We start from the raw sequence: 12,606 nt of genomic DNA, 5'->3' as shown, positions 1-12,606 counted from the left end.
TACCTTGAATTCTGTAGGCGGCGAGATGGAAGGCGAACTGTCGGGACCATTCTGGCCACGACTCGTGCGCCGCATTAAAACAGCGAAACGGCGGTGCAACGGCATGTTGTGGCTGCGGTAGCGGTGAAGCGGCGGCTGCCGCATCGGTTTGAATGGCACGTTGACCCTGGATGAGCTGTCCAAGGGCATCCAATAACGCCTGCGTCTGCTGATTCTGCAAGCGATAAAATTCGGTCAGTACATCTGGAGAATGTGGTGAAGCCATGACACAATTAAATGCAAGCAATCAGAAAGAACACTTTTCCTTTAAGCCTCGTCGCCAAATGATGTGTCGACAGAAGTGCCGACACAGTGTTATTTTGAAGGGGCCGATAGGCACGCTATCTAACGCAGACGGGCGTGAATTCTGGAACAGGATAACTATTGAATGGTAGCAAGAAAAGTACGTAGCTGCTTTATACTTAACTTTTAATTATTGTTGTATACATCGTTCTTCTTGAAACATTTATACTATAACTCTCAAAGTAGGTAAGGCTAATGGCGCCTTGCTAGGTCGTAGCCATGGACTTAGCAGAAGGCTATTCTAACTGTCTCTCGGCAAATGAGAGGAAGGCTTCGTCCGTATTGTCGCTAGCAATGTCGTCCGTACAACTGGGGCGAGTGCTCGTCCGTATCTCGAGACCTGCCTTGTGGTGGCGCTAGGTCTGCGATCACACAGTGGCGACACGCGGGTCCGACATGTACTAAATGGACCGCGGCCGATTTAAGCTACCACCTAGCAAGTGTGGTGTCTGGCGGTGACACCACAGTAACCTCCTACGGACATGGGTAGAAACGTAAGAAAGAAAATAAGGAAAGGAATGATCGGGTTTGGAACATAGGGTGCAAAATTGTGAAGCTGTGGCGCTATCCAGAGTGCCAACGCTTCAGTTGAACTGAATGCGCAATGAAAATCTTCTAAATTACGTTGAAAACCTTGTCTTTCGTTTTCTCGGAAACGATCGAGTATCTAAAAATAAGCCGAGACACCTGTTCGCTTATTTTGACCCCCCTTACACTGACCCTGGGAAATTGGATTATGGCACTTCCCGTGTTCTCCTTGTAGGTTTCAAGGAGGTAGCTTGATATTTTCAACACTTGTTTTACGCTTCACGATGGTAAAGATGAAAAACTTAAGGCAATAAGAATATTTTTTTCCTTGACTATGAGCACGACAAACATCGCTTCCATTTCACGTTTGCATTGCCATACCAGTGATGGCCGAACCTGTGTGTTTTTGGTTACAGTTCCTGGTGCCTCGCCACAGCGGTGTCGCCTGCTGGCGAACGTGCTCGCCGGCGTCAGCGCGCTCATCCATCTTGCCGGCGCGGCCATTCTGAGCTGCCACGGCGTATTTCAATTCCGGCAGCCAATATTTCGGTAATGCGGCTTCACGCTGCCCGCAAGGCGGAGTCACGGTGCGGGGCCGCCCCCGCCAGATGACGTATTTGCAGCGTTCTGCGTGCCGTCATAAATAACGGCCTGGCAGAAGCTATTTTAGCGCAATGAAGCGCGCAGACACGTTAGTCCTCGGGCGCGGTCTCCCGGGGCAACCGGGGCCCGCTAGCGCGCTTGGCCCTCGCCGGCTGACGTGACGAGAATCAACCTCAGGTACTCATCACGTGGGCCGGAGCCGCCCCCGTCCACCTAAAGTGCGGCCGCACAGAACGCGCGGTGGCCAGAGGCGATAATCTGCATGTTGAGGGTTGACTGAGGTTCACCCAGTGGTCTCTTGTACACGATCAATACAGAAAGAGAATGCCTGTTCCCTGTCGCGTTCGTTCTCTCGATGGTGGAAGATTTCAGTGTGAAAAGAGAACAAAACCCAATGATTGACAATGGTGCACAGCCTAATTGCATTTTAGGTCGGCATAATAAAACCACCAAAATCTGTCCCAAAAATATTAAATATTTGTACACAGCCGTGAAGCGACTTCGTAAGTAGTTAACATTACGCGCAAGATGAGGCGGCTCTTGGCTTTAATATAAGGGAACGCCGCCAATTTGTTACCTATTCGATCAAATTCTTGAGTGTTCCAGAATCTTACCTATTCTTTTCTTCCCAGCAATTACTTCTAAAACTACGTGTTTTTGGCAGTTATCTGTATTACACAAGTTGAGAAAACCGTTGAAATATACCTCAAATAAGAAAAGGAACTTGGAAATAACACACTTTATCAAACAAGTGCTGTGAGCAAGGAACTTATCAGCAACTCAAAGTAACGAAACATGTTTCACGCATTAATCTAATTTAATCAATCTTGAATGTTCAATGTTATTAACCGATTGCTTTGAAATTTTGGCACAACGTTGAATTCTGATATGGGCGTGGTTTTTGATACTTAATTCTTTAACATATGATGTGCAGTGTACGTCGATGTACCTCTCTGAGATTTTTTGTAACAACGTTACCGTACTATTATATCTAAATTTATGTATTACACGTATTTAAAATAAGTAATAAAAAACACTTGCGTATACCAACGGAGCGTTGCGCCAAAATTTCAAAGCAATCGGTCAAAAACTTTCGAAGATTATCTATTATGAACATCTACATTTTCTAAACAAGTACAAACATAGATGTTCGTTTCTTCAGAATCTCAGATCTCCGTCGACTGCTTTGAATGCTCAAGATATGTTATACAACGATATAACGTCATCAGGTATGAATGTAATATACATGTAATAAAAGGGGAAACGTTATGGAAATGTAAATGTTGGTATGTTCAAAGTCGTTAATCTCATAAAGTTCTTGACTAATTGCTTTGAAATTTTGCCACAACGTTGAATTTCAATATAGTCGTGTTTTTAGGTAGTTAATCCTTTAGTAAGAGGAAACATTGTTACCAAAAATCTCAAAATGTACCTTTCCGATTTACTTCAAATTTTTTCACATTACTACAGTAAACGTTTACACACATATAGAGTGTATAAGGCCAGAGAGAGTTGAGAAGAGGAAATGGAAAGACGGATGGGAAAGAGTTGGCATAGAAAACGGGAAGCAGTAGGTGGGCAGAGAAATGGAGATGAGGTAATAGAATGAGAGAGAGGGAGGGAGAGAGAGAGAGGGGGAAGGAGAGGTTGGACAGAGATAGGGAGAGGTGGAGATGGAAGCAGACAGATTAGAAAAGGAGATTAGAACGTATATCCAAAACTATTACATATTAGAAACGTCTGAGCTCTCTTTCCTTTATTTTCTAGTTAAGCAGACTGAGCCATAGAAAAGCGTGGATGGGTACAGCTATATGAATCAAACACTGTCAAGCATTAATATTAAACATGGAGTAATGACGCATCCAAACATAAGAGACAAACACGGAAGAATGGATTTGAGAGTGAGGGTTCAGCCATGCTGTTGATTCATCCACATCTATGTTCTTCTTTTTCGTGTACCGCATTGAGGCAGGGTCAGCATGGTTATTACCAGACTTGGCACGGTTAACCTTAAGGGTGGCGGATGCCTTTCCTGTCGCCACCCTGTTACTCCGTGGGGCGGAATATGTGTACCCCAACTGTCTCCGTGTAGTGCTGCTCAGGTGAGAGTGGGTGGAAGATTTCTGAAAGTCTGCGAATCGTTTAACTGAGGGAGAACATGGGCATTACCCCTTGTATTCACTTAATGGGATGTGGGAAACCGCTTATCAACCATATCGAGACTAGACGGTACACCAACCTTCATCGTTACTCTACCGGAAGGATTCGATACGAGGCCCGGGCACCTACCCGCCCTGGAGCGGAACTTTACCACGTGCTGCTATCCAGGCAACTACATCTACATCTACATGGATACTCTGCAAATCACATTTAAGTGCCTGGCAGAGAGTTCATCGGACCACCTTCACAATTCTCTATTATTCCAATCTCGTATAGCGCGCGGAAAGAACGAACATCTATATCTTTCCGTACGAGCTCTGATTTCCCTTATTTTATCATGGTGATCGTTTCTCCCTTTGTAGGTCGGTGTCAACAAAATATTTTCGCATTCGGAGGAGAGAGTTGGTGATTGATATTTCGTGTGAATATTCCGTCGCAACAAAAACCGCTTTTCTTTTAATGACGTCCAGCCAAATTCCTGTAACATTTCAGTGACGCTCTCTTCCATATTTCGCGATAATACAAAACATGCTGCACTTCCTTGAACTTTTTCGATGTACTCCGTCAGTTCTGTCTGGTAAGGATCCCACACCGCGCAGCAGTATTCTAAAAGAGGACGACAAACGTAGTGTAGGCAGTCTCCTTAGTAGACCTGTTACATTTTCTAAGTGTGATGCCAATAAAACGCAGTCTTCGGTTAGCCTTCCCTACAACATTTTTCATTCGTTCCTTCCAATTTAAGTTGTTCGCAATTGTAATTCCTAGGTATTTAGTTAAAATTATCGCCTTTAGATTTGACTGATTTATCGTGTAACCGAAATTTAACGAATTACTTTTAGCACTAATGTAGATGACCTCATACTTTTCGTTATTTACGGTCAACTGCCAATTTTCGGACTATTCAGATATCTTTTCTAAGTCGTTTTCCAATTTGATCTTCTGGTGACTTTAATAGTCGATAAAAGACAGCGTCATCCGCAAACAACCGAACACGGCTACCCAGATTGTCCCCCACATCGGTTACATACAGGGTGGTCCATTGATCGTGACCAGGCCACATATCTCACGAAATAAGCCTCAAACGAGAAAACTACAAAGAACGAAACTTGTGTAGCTTGAATATATAAATGTGAATGTTTTAGTTGGACCAACGTTTTCGCTTGTGATAGATGGTGCTGTAATGGTCACAAACATATGGCTCACAATTTTAGACGAACAGTTCGTAACAGGTAGGTTTTTTTAAATTAAAATACAGAACGTAGGTACGTTTGAACATTTTATTTCGGTTGTTACAATGTGATACATGTACTTTTGTGAACTTAGCATTTCTGAGAACGCATGCTGTTACAGCGTTATTACCTGTAAATACCACATTAATGCAATAAATGCTCAAAATTGATGTCCGTCAACCTCAATGCATTTGGCAATACGTGTAACGACATTCCTCTCAACAGCTACTAGTTCGCCTTGCGTAATGTTCGCACATGCATTGACAATGGGTTGACGCGTGTTGTCAGGTGTTGTCGGTGGATCACGATAGCAAACATCCTTCAACTTTCCCCACAGAAAGAAATCCGGGGACGTCAGATCCGGTGAACGTGCGGGCCATGGTATGTATGGTGCTTCGACGACCATTCCACCTGTCATGTAATATGCTATTCAATACCGTTTCAACCGCACGCGAGCTATGTGCCGGACATCATGTTGGAAGTACATCGCCATTCTGTTATGCTGTGAAACATCTTGTAGTAACATCGGTAGAACATTACGTAGGAAATCAGCATACATTGCACCATTTAGATTGCCATCGATAAAATGGGCGCCAATTATCCTTCCTCCCATAATGCCGCACCATACATTAACCCGCCAAGGTCACTGATGTTCCACTTGTCGCAGCCATCGTGGATTTTCCGTTGTCCAATAGTGCATATTATGCCGGTTTACGTTACCGCTGTTGGTGAATGACGATTCGTCGCTAACTAGAACGCGTGCAAAACATCTGTCATCGTCCCGAAATTTCTCTTGTGCCCAGTGGCAGAACTGTACACGACGTTCAAAGTCATCGTCATGTAATTCCTGGTGCATAGAAATATGGTAAGGGTGCAATCGATGTTGATGTAGCATTGTCAACACCGGCGTTTTAGAGATTCCCCATTCTCGTGCAATTTTTCTGCTACTGATGTGCGGATTAGCCGCGACAGCAGCTAAAACAACTACTTGGGCATCATCATTTGTTACAGGTCGTGGCTGACGTTTCACATGTGGCTGAACACTTCCTGTTTCCTTAAATAACGTAACTATCCGGCGAACGAACCGGACACTTGGATGATGTCGTCCAGGTTACCGAGCAGCATACATAGCACACGCCCGTTGGGCATTTTGATCACAACAGCCATACATCAATACGATATCGACCTTTTCCGCAATTGGTAAACGGTCCATATTAACACGGGTATTGTATCAAGAAGCAAATACCATCCGCAGGGGCGGAATGTTACGTGATACCATGTACTTATACGTTTGTGACTATTACAGCGCCATCTGTCACAAAGTGTAAAAAATGGTCCAACTAAAACATTCATATTTCTTTACGTACTACACGAGTATGTAATAAAAATGGGGGATCCTGTTTAAAAAAACGCTGTTGATATCCGTTTGACCTATGGCAGCGCCATCTAGCGGGCCAACCATAGCACCATCTGGTTTCCCTCTTCAAGCTAGACGAGTTTCGTTCTTCGTAGTTTTTTCATTTGATGCTTATTTCGTGAAATATTCGGCCATTTCACTATCAATGGACCACCCCGTAGATAAGGACAGCAAAGGGCCTGTAACACTACCTTGGGGAACGCCGTAGATCACTTCTGTTTTACTCGATGACTTGCGGCAGTTGCTACGAACTGTCACCTCTCTGACAGGAAATCATAAATCCAGTCACGTAACTCAGACGATATTCCATAGGCACGCAATTTCACTACAAGCCGCTTGTGTGGTACAGTGTCAAAAGCCTTCCGGAAATCCAGAAATACGGAATCGATCTGAAGTCCCTTGTCAATAGCACTCAACACTTCATGCGAATGAAGCGCTACTTATGTTTCACAAGAACGATGTTTTCTAAAGGCATGTTGACTGTGTTTCAATAGACCGTTTTCTTCGAGGTAATTCATAATGTTCGAACACAATATATGTTCCAGAATCCTGCTACATATCGACATTAATGATATGGGCCTGTAATTAAGTGAATTACTCCTACCACCTTTCTTGAATATTGGAGTGACCTGTGAAAATTTCCAGTCCTTGGTTTCGGATCTTCCGTCGAGCGAACGGTTCTATATGATTGTTAAGTACGGAGCTAATGCATCAGCATGCTCTGAAAGGAACCTAATTGGTATACAGTCTGGACCAGAAGACTTGCTTTTAATAAGTCATTTAAGTTGCTTTACTACTCCGAGGATATTCACTTCTACGTTACTCATGTTGGCAGCTGTTCTTGATTCGAATTCTGGAATAACTACTTAGTCTTCATTTGTGAAGGCATTTCGGAAGGCTGTGTTTAGCAACTCTGCTTTGGCAGCACTGTCTTCCATAGTTACTCCATTGCTATCACGCACAGAAGGAATCGATTGTTTCTTGCCGCTAACATGCTTCACATAAGACCAGAATCTCTTTGGATTTTCTGTCACGTTTCGAGACAAAGTCTCTGTATTCATAGTCCTAAAACTACCTTTTGGTGCACAGCGATGGGTACCTTGTAACACTGCTCGTCATTTCCTCTCCTCTTCCTATCGCCAGTAGAGCGAGTGGGACAGGAAACGAATAGAGCGAGGGAGAAACGACTGTCTAAATGTCTCAGTACGAGCCCTACCTTCTCAGATCTTGGTAGTACTTACGCGAAATGTACGTTGACGACAGTAGAATTATTCCGCAGCGAGCTTTAAATGCCGGTTCTCTAAATTTTCTCACAAACGTCTTCGTTCATAGTTTCTTTCAATTTTTCCAACTGCGTCACAGACATCAGTACTCTCTTTTTTCATGGAACACCTCTGTTTTTCAGTTTCTTTCCGATACGAAAATGAGAAAAGAAAGCGAGGAAGTGAGACAACTAAGCAGCGTCCACGAGACTTTTTTCTTAAATGAGAGGCTTACATTTAATCACTAAAACGATAAATACTCTTTTGGACTGCTATATAAAAATTAATCTTTAATAGGAATACTTTTTACTTTTTGGATGGAGAAAGGTAATGTGCTGTCTCCTTCCGAAATAATAATGAAATTAATCTGTGAAATTACGGACTCAGAAAAGGCTTTTGTTGCGAGGTTTTAAGGAGGAAGAGCATTGAGCAACGCTAAACTTTTTGAGAGTTTGTAAATAACCAATGTATGTTAATTTACTGGATGCTAGTTTATAATGTAAGCAATCAAACATTTGTCTTCTTTCATTGAGCACACTACAGACCGTTTTCTTTCTTTTAAAAATTAAATTATATACAACCCTTACGTCAAAGAACATCAGTTTTGCTGTTGATTTACGTAATCTATTGCGAATCGGACCAAGTTGTACATACGTGGAACTGGTTAAGTCTTTATTTTCAAAAAGACGCGTAGCCCGTCGTCTACTTACAGAAGTAAAGCTATTTCACAGGGCTAAACACTGTGTCAGTTGGCGTCTGCTCTGGTTGTAAGAGGACAGCCGTAAGAGAGTGTGCTAGCTGAACGATTATGATTAGACAAATATTCGCACTCTCTTCTAAATGTGTGTTGTAGCTCTGGCCTCTCAGTGTCTAACGAGGGAAATGCAGCATCATGTTTTTAAAAAACTTGAATACATGCTTTATCTGCTATTTACGAATTACAGCCTATCGGACTATAAAGCTGTCACTGCAATTTACAAAAATAAATACTGTTGTGTAGTAAAATCTGGGTCTCAATTTTCTCCTGTATTACGTTACAACAGCTAACTCTCTTCACTTGTTATGAGTACAGGTTTTGGTCCAGTATACTGACGATCGAAATTAAATATTCAGTACAGAAATATATTATTTATCGAATCTTACACTAATGGTCTTGTTTTCCCATGTGTATTGACCATATTGTTAATGAAAGCTTCGTCTCTATTGGTCAGACATCAGAAAAGAATTCTGTATCTATTTACTTCCACAGAGGTGGCGTACGAATTACACCAAGCATTATTCAGGAAAATAAAAACAAAATGACAGTGAGATTATGAATAGGTTTGGCTCGTATTGCAAAAATTGTCTTAGCTTCCTATTATGACTTAACCGTTTGCTGACCACCAAGGTGTTGCTTCCCGCTGGTGCTGTGGACACAGGCTCTACAGTGCACATTACTGCTGGACGGTTATGACAGCAACGTGGGGAAAAACATATCTCGCACCGATTAAATGCGTGTTCACTCTTTGTTTAAACTATCCACACACCTATAGATATCAATATGAGATACTGTCTGATCCGTGGAGCCATTAAGTTAGCAGACTGTTCTGTCTGGCGCCACTAGCTCAAGGGCGGTATAGACTATACCTCTTGCGGCCCCGTCGCCAATATCTATGAGGAAGAGTTGGTCTCTGTATGTTGTGTTCTCAGAAGCTCTCTGCTTGCGGATAAATACGGGTTCTTTGCAAAAACAGTCATAATGTCTTATGGGATAACATCAATCAGTGATTTTATAATGTTACTTAAAATCCGTCTTGATTGCAAATTTTTTATTCACATGACCGGTTTCGGTTCATTCAGAACCATCTTCAGATCTGATATTTCATTTACAGGAGTAACCCGTAACATGTGACGTAGCATGTGAAAGTTGCTGGATTTGGACGGGTTACTCCTGAAGATGGTTCTGAATGAACCGAAACCGGTCATGTGAATATAAAATTTGCAATGAAGACGGATTTTAAGTAACATTATATACGGGTTCGCTGGCCAGAGTGAGGAGGCACCAAGTTTGGGAATTGGCGGTAGCGTCGCGACAAGAGGGGTCACGAGGTTCGAGTGGCCGAAACCACGAGGGCCTACGGAGAGTACTTCACCGGGGTCAGTGTCGACTACAAACAGCAGGCCGACGTCCCGTCGCTAGGTTGGCAACATCTGTGTCGAACGGCCGCTAGTGGCCTGGCTGTTCCCTTCTAACTGGCTGTCATCGGCAACACGCAGTAACGGTCGCGACGCACCGGGGATCCATGAACTGCTTGCTGATAACGGGGAGTAACATTCTATAATCCTTGTGGTGATTGGTGCCATTGTTTACCCGACATTCTAATTCTTTTCTGGTTTGTACCCGACCGTTAGAGTTTTACTCGGTCGGCTCTTTGGTTGTAAATATAGACCGTAGTATTATACTAGACACTAGTTGTCGTTTGAAAATTTGTTCTGATTTTATATTGCCCTTCTTTTCTAGTTTATACACTATCATTAATGTTTTAATGAATCAGCTCCTGGTGGAAATACAGTCGGAACAATTGTACCAAGGCACACGTTGCCGTCAAACAAACCGGGGTCTTGAGGTTAGATTTAGATGTTAACCATTTCAATTCCTTGATTGTAATTGTATTTGAGATAATCTGAACTACCTGTTGTAATAAGTTGTGCGTTCCTGTCTTTGAAAGACCGGGTTATTATTGGTATATTTTTAACTGGATCTTGTGGTTCTGCCGAGCTAGTTCTCTTGTAATAAGTGCTCCTACGAAATGTTTCAAAACATTCCTTCAGAGTGACCTTCATAACTGAGAAGCAATTTAACTTTCGACATATTAACAGCCAACTGTCACCAGGGCTTTATTCAGAATAACATTGTTAAATGAGACGGTTTGGGATTTAGTTGCACCTTGTTGCTGACTGAAATAACAATGTTGTTCGCTTTGAAGCAAGCCTTGTAATTGTAATAATTGTTTCCTAATTTAACCTTTAAGCATAGGTGTGCATCATTTGTTTGAGTAACTGAAACACTCTTGTCATCAATATTATGTTTTCATGTGTTGCAGAAGGGCCTTTAATAAAAGAAACAGTGCCCAGCACGGTAGTAAACCCCGCTGTTTCTTCTTGTAAAAGCTTATTCATTTGATAACTTGAAAAGAAAACAGATTTATGATTATATATTGTTAAGTAAACAGGTTGTGTGAAAAGAAAGTTACATTGGTGGGTCTTCCTTTCCACGTTTTCCTTAATACCAGTAAATACCACGTCTCAGTGTCTGTCCATTACAATTTGGGTCTCAACTTTCTCCTGTCTTACTTTACAACAGCTAACTCTCTTCATTTACTATGGGTACTGGTTTTGGCCCAGTATACTTTCTTGTCATCAGTCATACGAATTCCTATCCTGTGCTCACCGCATCATCTCAGAGTAGCACTTGCAACCTACGTCCTCTGTTATTTGCTGGATGTATTCCAATTTCTGTCTTCCTCTACAGTTTTTGCCCTCTACAGCTCCCTCTAGTACCATGGAAGTCATTCCCTCACAAACTAACAGATGTCCTATCATCCTGTTCCTTCTCCTTATCAGTGTTTTCCACATATTCCTTTCCTCTCCGATTCTGCGTAGAACCTCCTCATTCCTTACTTTATCAGTCCACCTAAATTTCAATATTCTTCTGTAGCAACACATCTCAAGTGCTTCGATTCTATTCTATTCTGGTTTTCCCATAGTACATGTTTAACTACCATACATTGCTGTACTCCAGACGTACATTCTCAGAAATTTGTTCCTCACATTAAGGTCGATATTTGATATTAGTAGACATCTCTTGGCCAGAAATCCCCTTTTTCCCAATGCTAGTCTGCTTTTGATGTCCTCCTTTCTCCGTCCTTCATTGGTTATTTTACTGCCTAGGCAGCAGAATTCCTTAACATCAGCGAATCGTGTCATTAACATCCATTCACCTTGAATTTTAAGGGCACTCCTGAACCTCTCTTTTCATTTCCATCATTGCTTTCTCGATGTACAGTAGGGGCGAAAGGCTACATCCTTGTCTTACATCATTTTTAACGCATCGTTCTTGGTCGTCCCTTCTTATTATTCCCTCTTGGCTGTTGTACATATTCCGTATGACTCACCTCGCCCTATAGCTTACCCCTACTTTTTTTAGAATTTCGAACATCTTGCACCATTTTACATTTTCGAACGCTTTTTCCAGGTCGACAAATCCTATGAAAGGGTCTTGGTTTTTCTTTAGTCTTGTTTCCATTATTAACCGCAACGTCAGAATTGCCTCTCTCGTTACCTTTCCTAAAGCCAAACTGATCGTCATCTAGGGCATCCTAAATTTTCTTTCCATTCTTCGGTATATTATTCTTGTTAGCAACTTGGATGTATGAGCTGTTAGGCTGATGATGCGGTAATTCTCGCATATGTCTGCTCTTGCCGTCTTCGGAATTGTGTGAATTATGCTTTTTCGAAAGTCAGATGGTGTGTTGTCAGACTCGTACATTCTACACACCAACGTGAATAGTCGTTTTGTTGCCACTTCCTCCAATGATTTTAGAAATTCTGATGGAATGTTATCTACCCCTTCTGCTTCATTTGGTCTTAAGTTCTCGAAAACTCTTTTAAAATTCTTATTCTAATACTGGATCGCCTAACTCTTCTAAATCGACTCCTGTTTCTTTTTCTGTCACACCAGAGAAATCTCCCCCCTCATAGAGGCTTTCAATGTATTCTTTCCACCTATCCGCTCTCTCCTCTGCATTTAACAGTGGAATATCCGTTGCGCTCACAGTGTTATCACCCTTGCTTTTAACGTCAGCGAAGGTTGTTTTGACTTTCCTGTATTCTGAGTCTGTCCTTCCGACAATCATTTGTTTTTCGATGTCTTCACATTCTTTCTGCAGCCATTTCGTCTTAGCTTCCCTGTACTTCCTATTTGTTTCATTCCTCAGCATCTTGTATTTCTGTATTCCTCAGTTTCCCGGAGCATTTTTGTACTTCCTACTTTCGTCTATAAATTGAAGTATTTCTTCTGTTACCC

Source organism: Schistocerca piceifrons, chromosome 1 (genome assembly GCF_021461385.2).
Source record: "Schistocerca piceifrons isolate TAMUIC-IGC-003096 chromosome 1, iqSchPice1.1, whole genome shotgun sequence".
NCBI lineage: Eukaryota > Metazoa > Arthropoda > Insecta > Orthoptera > Acrididae > Schistocerca > Schistocerca piceifrons.
The sequence above is the reverse complement of the archived record's forward strand: the minus strand, read 5'-3'. Positions refer to the sequence as shown.